Source organism: Hemicordylus capensis, chromosome 6 (genome assembly GCF_027244095.1).
Source record: "Hemicordylus capensis ecotype Gifberg chromosome 6, rHemCap1.1.pri, whole genome shotgun sequence".
Classification (NCBI taxonomy): domain Eukaryota; kingdom Metazoa; phylum Chordata; class Lepidosauria; order Squamata; family Cordylidae; genus Hemicordylus; species Hemicordylus capensis.
In genome coordinates, this window is record NC_069662.1 from 36392238 (window position 1) to 36403463 (window position 11226).

Below are 11226 nucleotides of genomic sequence, written 5' to 3' on the forward strand. Positions count from 1 at the left end.
CTGAATGGTGTCAAAAGAGCACCTCCCAACCAGTAAGCCTGAGAGAAAGAAATGTGGACAGGATGCAGGGGGAGCCTCAGGTTAGGGCTGAACGGCCTGAGAGAATGAGGAAAAGCAGGCAGAATCATAGTGTTGGTTCAGGAGGACCGATTCTTCCAAAAGAGAAAGTAGAAAAGCAGGCTGGGCAAGGGATTCGGGTCAGAATCAATGGGTCAAAGGAAAGGGCAGAAGCAGGTAGAGCAGTACCATCCAATCAGAACCGGCCAGTCTGAGAGAGAGGGACAGCAGGAAGGACAGGTGCAGGATAGGATGAACGTGAACAGCAGGTAAACAGCTTGTCCACATGACCTTAAACAGGGCCGGCAGAGTGCCCAGCCTGGGAGGATCGTGCACGCTCCTGATCCATGGCTGTGTGGATCAGACAGCAAGGAAGGAGGAGGGGAGAGTGGGAGGGGAGAGCTGGGTCGAATGGGCATGGCCTCCCCAGATTCTGTCCCCAGCATTTTACCAAGGGTGGGCGAAAAGCCATCCTACCCAGCTCCCACCTCCCACAAAATCACTCTCTGCTCCTCCTACCTTGCTCTTTGAGTTTACACGGCCACGGATTGGCAACTCACATGGACCTCTTACTCTGGCTGGACACTCCTCCGCCCACCCTGTTTAGGGTTGTGTGAAGACTGGGCAAATAGAGGGAGACTGCAGGTGGGGCAGGAAAACTGGGTTAGGAGGACCAATCAGCCCAAGAGAGAGAAAGGCAGGGGGACAGGCAGGAGAGTACCAATAGGTCATGACAGAGAAGAAAATTCAGACAGAACCGTGGTATCCGGTTAGAACCAACTATCATGAGAAAGAGAAAAAGCAGGTAGGATAAGATGAGGACCAATTGGGCCAAGAGAGACAAAACGCAGGTATTGTGGTGGCAATGAGTCAGGACCGAATGGCATAAACGAGGACAAGTAAGAAGACCAGCAGCATTGGTTCAAAACTGAACAGCCTGCGGAAGAGAAAAAGCAGTCAGGAGAGGGACATCAGGTCACATTTAAATAGTCCATGAGGGTGATGAAAACCTGGGAGAACACCGGCAGTGGGTCAGAACGTAATGCTGTACATTGTGGGGGTCAGGTGAGAAGTATATGCTTAAGGAGGACCACAGAACTGAAAGGTATTGAAGACATCCTATCAGAAGAGTGGGTGTGAAAAAATATATGAGAAAAGTGGATTAGGGTCAGGACTGAACAGCCTGGATGGGGGGAAATCTGGATAAACTGGAGAAAGAGAGAGAGAGAGAGAGAGAGAGAGAGAGAGAGAGAGAGAGAGAGAGAGAGAGAGAGAGAGAGAGATCGCATACAAGCTGAAGGTCTTCGGGAGAGATTATTGTTTTGTGGTTATAATTGAGGAGCAAAATATTGGGGGTCAGAAATCCATAGAAGCCTGGTGTTGATAGCGTCACTGGAAGCATCTTTGTGAAGAGCCCGCATGGCTAGGGGAGGGAGGGGGAGCTAAGTACAAATTTCTGTTGCTGCGACATGCCGTCAATTAAAAATGCAAAGCAGATTGACTCATGTGTGAAGGGGGCCTGGGGGGAGCCAGAGACTGTCAGGCTGGATCTATCTGCCCGGCGACACACGATCTAGGGGGGCGGCATGGCGAAGGGGTGGGCGATGCCTGGAGGGGATGGATTGTTGAGGACTATAGAGCGTGTAGCCCCCTCACTACAGCTCTCCCCCCACCACCACCACTTCGAAAAAGCAAAGCAAACCATCTTCAGATCTACCCCTGCTGAACCTGTGGGCCCCACACATTTCACCTTTGTAGTCCAGTTGCAGATTAAAACCTCAAGGCCCCTTACCCGGCTGCCCTGACACCCATCCCTTGATCAACAAAATCTACTCACCAGAAGCCCATCCCCTGCCCCCACATGGAAACAGGGAGCCCCCTCATCCCCTGCCTCCATGCTATGTCCTTCTCTGCCCTCCCTTGCCCCACTCAGCTCCATCGCTTTGGATTATCTCCTGCCAGTGACAGGGCCCTGATTTCGTTAATTGAGACTTTAAGGTGGTTCCGTTCAAAGCCCTGTCTTTTCCACTGCGCTCCGTCTAATGCTTCTCAAGGCTGCCCCAGAAATAGCAGTTTGGGGGGCAGGGGAGAATGAGATTCTCAGCCACATCCCTGGAGGGCAGACAGATCAGGAATTTCAGCAGTGATTTCATAGGACCAGATGCAGCCTCGGTGTTTCAGTAGCACAAAACAGGAGCCATGACTAGACATTTGTCGGGGGGGGCGGGGTGAGAGGTGTGTGTGTGTGTGCGTGTACGTGTGCATGTACGAGTACGTGTGAGGGTTTGGGATATTGTGAGGAAAGCGTATGGCCACAAGAAGACTGAAAAGTCCGTGAAGAGGCCTCATCAGAGAATCCGGTGGCAAGTAGAGCTGGAAATGTCTCCCCAAGCTCTCCCTACACATCAAGCAACCTCCAAGCGGAGGCCAACGCGAGGTGGCACCCACTGCTCGCTGTCACGCGGCTCAAGCCCTCCCCGCAAACCAGATCCCCGGCACGTGTCACTTCGATGTGAGGCAGGGGCTGGGCTGGGGCGATCCAGCGTGGCAGAGCGGGCTGCTTTTCCCCACCCCCAACGGCCTCTCAGGGTCCTGGGCGGGGGGTGTGTGTGCCAGGCACATCAGATCAAAGGGATTGGGACACACTCGCCTCTCTCTTCCTCGCCCCCCACAACTCTCTGCTAGTGTTCCTCTAACTGATCAGCCAACTTCCTACCCTGATGATGGTTTCCCCCACAAGCTCTAGCAATCAGCCACTCTTCTCCCATAGGGGTGCCATATTCAAGCTTCCCAAATCCAGGCGGCCTAATCTGCATATTATGCAAATTATGTCTCAAATAATTTGCATATTTATTTATTTATTTATCTGACAGATTTGTATACTTTCCCCTCCTTCTCTGCCTTCCCATGTGATTGGGTCCAGAGTAAAATCCGGGCAGCACATTTGAAATCCGTGTAAATCCGGGTAGAATTCAGCAGCCGGGTGGAGGAGCCAAAATCCAGGGGCTACCCTAAATTCAGGGGGACATGGCAACCCTATTCTTCCACAAACACATTTCCCTTGCTCCATTCTCACCCAAGGCTTCCCGTTACCTCAGTTCAGCCGATAATCCTCAGTTTCTAATGACAACTCCATCCCTCAGCTTAACCCCCCACCCCACCCCCACAGACACACAGCTGCTACCCAGACTGACCCCAAAGCTCTCTCATATCCAGGGGTGTCCTTAGGGCAGGGCAAACAGGGCGACCGCCCAGGCCCTGCTCTTTTAACCCCCATGAAAATTAACTGGAAACGCCCCCCCCAACATTGGCTGATTTTCCCCAGGCCCTGCTCCCTGCCACAGCCCTCTAAGGACAGCCCTGCCCATATCCCAGCCCCACACACCCCAGTGCTGCTAGTGCTTTCAATCCTGACCTACAACCTCCCAATATTCTGGCCAGACCCCTAGTGCTTCCACTCTTGGCCCACATGTTTCTGTCCTCTCACGTCTCCTCCACACATGCCCCTCCACTGATGTCTCCTCAATCTCGGCTGGGCTTTGTTCAGCTCATGCTCCAGGCAATCCATTTTCTTCTTCTGCATCGCACACAGACCAGTATGCCCAAGGCATCTCTGTTCTCTGAAAACTCCACACCTGCCCTGTGGACCAGGGCTTGTCCCACCTGGGACCGACCCAGAAAATGCAGCTGAAGGCAGGGCACATGAGATGCATGGAGTACATCTTTCCAGCCTGGAGCAGATGCCATCAGCTGGTGCTGAAGACCCCTTGGGGAAGCTTGGCAGGAGAGTGCCAGATGGTGCTCCCCATGTCCTCACTCCCCATAGGGATGGAAGAAGACTGGAGAACCAGAGGAGGAGGGCGGGGGTGGGGGTATTGGCAGCAGGGCCAGAGCAGCGGAGAGATTTGAGATGAGAAATAGAGAAGATGGGATGGGATGGAAAGGTATGCTTTCTTTACGCCTCTCAATACCAGTTGCAGAGGAGCAACCTCAGGAGAGAGGGCATGCACATACCTCTTGCCTGCGGGCTCCCCAGAGGCATCTGGTGGGCCACTGTGTGAAACAGGATGCTGGCCTAGATGGGCTTCCTTGGGCCTGATCAGCAGGGCTGTTCTTATGTTCTTATGCTACGGATTGTGGGGAGTTCTGAGTTGGAAATGAGGGGAAATTGGCCACATGGAGGCAGGCAGGGGATACCATGGCTGGGAGGCTTCTTCCCAGAACAGAGGAAGAACTGAAGAAGAACAGAGGGCTCTTCTCTGTTCTGAGGGAAGGACCATAGATAAGTGGCAGAGCATATGCTTTGCATGCATAATTAAATCCACAGCATCTCAGGTGGTGGGACCAGAAAATGTCTCTACTGAGATCTTGGAAAGCCTCTGTCAGTCGAAGTAGTAGACAATACTGGATTAGATCAGTCAGTGGTCTGCAGCTTCCTGTGTTGCCTTATAATGAGTCCAAGCACTGGCCCATCTAGGTCAGTACTGTCTGCACTGACAGGCCGACCCGCTCTCCAGAGTCACAAGCAGAGGTCTCTCCCAATGCTACCTGGCTGTATGCAAATCGGGTGCCCTGCCCTCTGAGCTACGGGCCCTGTCCTAATGAATTCGTGCTGGTTAATGATCCCAGGGAAACAGCTCTTTAGCTCACCCAAAGTTTAAGGGGGAAATCAAAGGCTGGAGCCAGCTGAGAGAGAGGAAGTGGGGGGGCGGGGTTTACCTCTGGTGGTGCAGAGCTTTCTGTAAACAGGAGTGACCTGTGAGTGATCCAAGAAAAATACTTTGGAGTGGTTTGTCAGTTTAAGGAGCTGTTGATTCCCACCCTCTGAGTCAACAACCTCTGAAGTCATTCCATGTCACAAAATACCTCCATGCTCAGTTTTTGCCAGGAAACCCAAAAATATTTTGGTCCAAAAGTGTCTTGAGAAGGGGCCAGAAATAGTTAAGACTCCAGTATTGATTCTATATAAGATCCTGACATCTGAAGGTAATGCCAGACATGTTGCTGCCCGAAGCAGAGCACTGAGTGGCCCTTCCTTCCTTCCTTCCTTCCTTCCTTCCTTCCTTCCTTCCCCCTTTTATCCTTTTCCCTACTAAAAATCCCACCCTAAATTCCTTTCAAATCTCTTTCCCTTCCTAACAGAAAATAAAGGCCATTTCGCCTCCCTCCACATCTGTGGGGAGGATGCTGGGTGGGCTGTGGTGCTGCTGACCCTAAGAACCAGCCCACAATCTGCCATCGAAAGCAGCCCACTTCACCCTGCTTCATGGTAGAAGCCATCCAAGAAGAAAGTTCCCAGAAATCATTGAGAGTACTCCAAAAGCCAGGTCAATGGTCAGAGTCAGGGGGATTGAAGTTGCAACCTGCAATACAGTCACAGTCTGGGATGGGACTGCACAGCTTTGGCCCTCTGGCTGTTCTTGGATGACACCTCTCATCATCCTTATTAGCTATTGTGGCTGGGGATGATGGGAATTGTAGTCCAATAAGAGTTGGAGGGCCAAAGATGTGCAGCCCTGGCCAAGAACTTTATGCTAGGGATCCCCAACCCTGAGTCCTCAGTTGGACTACAGCTCCCATCACCCCCAGCCACTGTAGCTGGGGATGATGGAGATTGTAGTCCAGCAGCACTTGGGAACCCAAGGTTGGGAACGCCTGCTGTATGCTGTTACGAGCCAAACCATTACCAGATGCAGCTAAAGACAAAGACTAGGGGGTGGCTATCATACCCTGCTTGTCCCCATGAACATTTGAATGGCTACCGTCAGGGACAGATTGCTCTGAGAGAAAAATGCTGCCTGCAGGGTAAGAACTGGGAAGGCAGAGAATTACAAGAAGGTCTAGGAGTCAAGACCCCTGAAGGAATCAGGCTGTAGAGAGAAACTAGACTATGAGTACATCATTCCAGAGGGGAAGCTGTGTTAGTCTGTTGCCTCAAGAACAATCCCACCTGTTTTTAAAAGACACACTCAGCAGACAGAGGCCGTGTGGGGGGGGTGAAAGTGGTGCTACGCTGACACCTTGTGGAGATAATGGGTACTGTGTGGGCACAGTTAAGTAATGCCAGTAGCCAGAGATGCGCTTGTTGAAAAGAACAAGCATAACAACCCAAGGCATGCTAGGGACTGGGTGGAGGACAAGCAATAATATAAAATATTCAGAACCACCAAAACCCTAACGCCCAATCCAGTTTTCAAAGTGAGAATCGTGCTTTAAATGGTATGTTTCTGCTAAGGATCTGTTGGCACATATGACTTGCTCTGGATGCATGTATAGTGTGTTCCATAGAACGTTGCAGTTAGTTGGATACTATAGAAGTGGATACGGTGGAAGGAGCTGGAGCTCTGTTTAACCTGGAGAAGAGAAGGCTTAAGGCAGATATGGCAGCCAACTTCAGATACCTGGTGGGCTGTTGCATAGAAGAAGGAGCAGACTCGTCCTCTGTTGGTTCTGAGGGCAGGCAGGGCTGTCCTTAGGGCATGGCAAGCAGGGCAACCGCCCCAGGCCCCACTCTTTTAGCCACCATTAGAATTAACTGGAAGGGGGGCCCCCATATTGGCTGATTTGCCCCAGGCCCCGAATCCTGCCAAGGCTCTCTAAGGACAGCCCTGAGGGCAGGACCAGAACTCGTGAGTTAAAATTGCAAGGAAGCAGATCTTGGTGAGATACAGGTGAAACTCGGAAAATTAGAATATCGTGCAAAAGTCCATTAATTTCAGTAATGCAAATTAAAAGGTGAAACTGATATATGAGACAGACGCATTACATGCAAAGCGAGATAAGTCAAGCCTTAATTTGTTATAATTGTGATGATCATGGCGTACAGCTCATGAAAACCCCAAATCCACAATCTCAGAAAATTAGAATATTACAGGGAACCAAGAAGACAAGGATTGTAGAATAGAACAATATCGGACCTCTGAAAAGTATACAGTGTACTGTGCTTGATTGGCCAGCAAACTCGCCTGACCTGACCCCATAGAGAATCTATGGGGCATTGCCAAGAGAAGGATGAGAGACATGAGACCAAACACTGCAGAATTGCTGAAGGCCGCTAATGAAGCATCCTGGTCTTCCATAACACCTCATCAGTGCCACAGGCTGATAGCATCCATGCCACGCCGCACTGAGGCAGTAATTGCTGCAAAAGGGGCCCAAACCAAGTACTGAATACATATGCATGCTTATACTTTTCAGAGGTCCGATATTGTTCTATTCTACAATCCTTGTCTTCTTGGTTCCATGTGATATTCTAATTTTCTGGGATTGTGGATTTGGGGTTTTCATGAGCTGTACGCCATGATCATCACAATTATAACAAATTAAGGCTTGACTTATCTCGCTTTGCATGTAATGCATCTGTCTCATATATCAGTTTCACCTTTTAATTTGCATTACTGAAATTAATGGACTTTTGCACGATATTCTAATTTTCCGAGTTTCACCTGTATTAGGAAGGATGTCCTTGCTGTAAAAGCTGCTTGATGGTGGAACAGACATGAGGAAGAACAGACATTACTGTCAAGGTTATTCAACAGTGGGACAGTCTGTTGAATAGCAGCCTGTGAAACCAGACCGTGGAACAGAGCTGGTTTATGGGAGGAAAGCTGGTCTTGGGGGAGCAAGCATGAATTGTCCCCTTTGCTAAGCAGGGTCACAGGAACACAGGAAGCTGCCATATACTGAGTCAGACCACAGGTCCATATCGCTCAGTATTGTCTACCCAGACTGGCAGCAGCTTCTCCAAGGTTGCAGGCAGGAATCTCTCTCAGCCCTATGCTGGAGATGCCAGAGAGGGAACTTAGAACCTAGAAGCTCTTCCCAGAGTGGCTCCATCCCCTAAGGGAAAGATCTTACAGTGCTCACACATGTAGTCTCACATTCACAGGCAACCAAGGCGGACCCTGCTTAGCTAAGGGGACATGTCATGCTTGCTATCACAAGACCAGCTCTCCTTTCTCCCTGGTTTGCATCTGAATGGGAGGCTATGTGTGAGCACTGTAAGATATCCCCTTTAGGGGATGCTCTGAGAAGAGCACCTGCATGCTTGCATGCAAAAGGTTCCAAGTTCTTTCCCTGGCATCTCCAAGATAGGGCTGAGAGAGACTCCTGCCTGAAACCTTGGAGAAGCCGCTGCTAGGCTGTGTAGACAATATTGAGCTAGATGGACCCAATGGTCTGACTCGGTAGAAGGCAGCTTCCTATGTTCCTGTTCCTTATGCAGTAGTCAGCTTTCCTTGCTGGAGTTTTTCAAACAGAGGCTGGACAGGGATGCTGAAATGCAATTTTTCACAGACTAGGAGACCTCCAAGGTCTCTTCCAACTCTAAAGTTCTGTGATTCTATTATTCTGGCATACTTTGAGGAAGCATGTACACAGCAGCTGAGGATGACTTGGACTTAAGTCCTGAGACTTAGGTCCTCTCTTTCCTGCAAGCTTCCTTCCAGCACAATAAATCAATGGCACTTTTAAAGGGTGCTTTGAATACAAATCAAAACAGAATCTGTTTCTGACCTCCCTTTTCTGACCTATTTCTATACAAAAACGTTCCAAATAGTGATGAAAAGAGAACCTTGTGGTTTTCCACCTGCTCTCCTGCCTTGTCATCATTTATATGTCCAGAGTTATGGACAGAAAAGATGTGGAGGGATGATGATGATGATGATGATGATGATGATGATGATGATGATTTTTACATTTATATCCCACTCTTCCTCCAAGGAGCCCAGAGCGGTGTACTACATCCTTGAGTTTCTCTTTCACAACAACCCTGTGAAGTAGGTTAGGCTGAGAGAGAAGTGACTGACCCAGAGTCACCCAGCTAGTATTATGGCTGAATGGGGATTTGAACTCGGGTCTCCCCGGTCCTAGTCCAGCACTCTAACCACTAGGAAGACAGAGAGATGAGCAAGTGTATTTTGGAAGGTAATGACAAAATGGCTGCCCTCCTGCATGGTGAAATTCATGTTACTTTCCAAAACATTCTTGAACACATGGAAAGAAAATGTGGGGAGAGGGATAGATGGATGGAGAGATGGATATTGGGTTAAACCTCCACTAATCCAAATGTGGTTGGCAGCAACTAGGGATAAGACTTTCTCTGTGGTGGCATCACACTTCATTGCTCAGGAGTTTTCAAAGGGCCTCCACACTGGCCTCTTTTAAGCGGGCCTTAAAAACTTTTCCATTCTGGGTAGCTTTTAATGTATGGCTGTAACCCTCTTGACTGGTTTTTAATACTGGTTTTAGCTTGCTGCTTATGACTGTCCTTATCTTTCTCTTTTATATATGGATTTCTCGTTTTCATGTTTCTAAATCACTTGGTGGAAAATTTTACTTCTGGGAAAGCTGTATACAAATATTTGAAATGAAATAATTAAATAGGATTCTGGCACCCTAGATGAAGTGCCTTCCTCCATATTTTGGAGCTCCTGCAAGTGGTGGTCCCTCCTCACCCATTCCACCCAGTTCCAACTCTGCCATTCTCAGTGTCCACAACTGTCCCTTCTTGGTTCGTCTCCTCTCCTTCCAGTCTTTCCCGAAGTCCTGAGAGGTCGCTGCTTCCCACGGCCCTGCTTAAGCCCATTGGGCGACTGCTGGAATGACCTTGCTGGCTCTTCTTTAGAGCATTAGGCGTTATTGCTTCCACAAAGCATTGCCCTCTTGCCCAGAGCAAAAGAATTGCATGCAGCAAGGTGGTGCTGTTGGCAGGGCGGGGTGCGGGGGAGCCTTCAGCGGCCTCCAGCCAAATGTCACTCTGAGCAGCTACATCAGGCCATTGAGCAGCTGGAAGGGAGCCCAGATTGCTTTCTTCTCTCTCAGATGGCAGCCTGCTTCGGCCATTGTGAGCCATTCAGGCCCTCACAAAAACACCTCAGGCCTCCATATTCTTGACTCTTGCGCCAGGAGACAGGGCCTGCTTCTCCTTGGCAAGGAAGGTGGGAAAAAGAAGCCTCATTCATGGACTTAGCCCTGCATGAAAAGGATCTAAGGCTGCCACATCCTGGACAATCCAAGAATTGGACATCCTGTCCAAGATGTCAGGAAAGTGTCAAGCTGGAAACAAAATGTTCAGGAATTTGAGTGGAAGATTGCTTTAACAAATTTTTACCAATTCTCCTGGTGCTTCTCTCCAGGCATTGTAGCTGCATGATGTCAGTGTTTGAAAGCCCCATATTCGTACCTTTTCTCTGGCACCAATGCTGCTGATTGTCTAGCTTGGCTCCCTATGTATGTGGCTCAGTAAACCCCTTCCCCTCCTTTCTGGGTCATCTCTAACAAGGGTCGTAGTGGGCCTCTGGGTCTAGCTGTGAAGCACATGGATAAAGAAAGCCCCCTTTTTCTTTAGTGGCATTGTTGAGATTGCACTTCTGCCTAGAGCACTGATTGCCTGATGCAGCACCTGCAGTCTTGCGAGGGCCCTTCTTAGCCAACAGCAAGCCTCTCCTCCTCTGTGGCACAGGGAGAAGAAATGCAAGGAGCAACATGCCTAAAACACAACACCCTTTCTTGTTACAACAAGGCAGATGACGCTCTGCAGAAGCTCCACCCTCAGCGACTGCTCCCAGAACTATATGAGTTCCTAATCTCCAGTGCAAAGACCGCAATAGGGGGGAAATATGGGGGACATCTGCCAAGCTCCACTGTTGAGCACTCTTTCCAATCCCATTCGAAAAAGTAGGATTTTAATATTTGTACACACACCCCTCAGCTTTTGATGGCTGTGTCCAGGAATTCTCTCCAACATATGTGGTAACCCTAATAGGATCCTTTCTCATCAGAACCTGGCCAAACTATTGGCATACAGTAGGTAGACCGACCTTTCTAACAGGAAATAAACTGCATGTACTATCTATCTATCTATCTATCTATCTATCTATCTATCTATCTATCTATCTATCTATCATATTTTTATACCACCTGATATGTAAATCTCTAGGTGGTGTACAGATGCCAACATTAAAATCACAGGTTAAAATACATAAAACACAATTAAAACAATATAAAACAAATTATTATGTGCTATACCTCTGAAGGCTTGTTGAGGCTGCTTATCTTGCTGCTTGTCCATCAGTGAGAGGGCAGTCCTGAAAATAGCATTGATTGTGCCATCTCCTTCAGACTCCAAAGGGCACAACATGTGTTTCTGCCTGGTGCTCAGGGTCAGCC

At 49.1% G+C, this 11226-nt stretch overlaps 1 protein-coding gene across 1 annotated transcript in view; it reads right to left on the minus strand.

Moving 5' to 3' along the window:
* Window positions 1–11174, minus strand: part of LOC128329300 (paired box protein Pax-6-like) — a 49931-nt gene extending 38757 nt beyond the window's left edge. The window contains exon 1 of the mRNA XM_053260217.1: window positions 11086–11174. The gene's annotated coding sequence lies outside the window, so the exon portion shown is untranslated. The remainder of the gene's footprint in view (window positions 1–11085) is intronic.
* Between the last annotated feature and the right edge of the window lie 52 nt (window positions 11175–11226).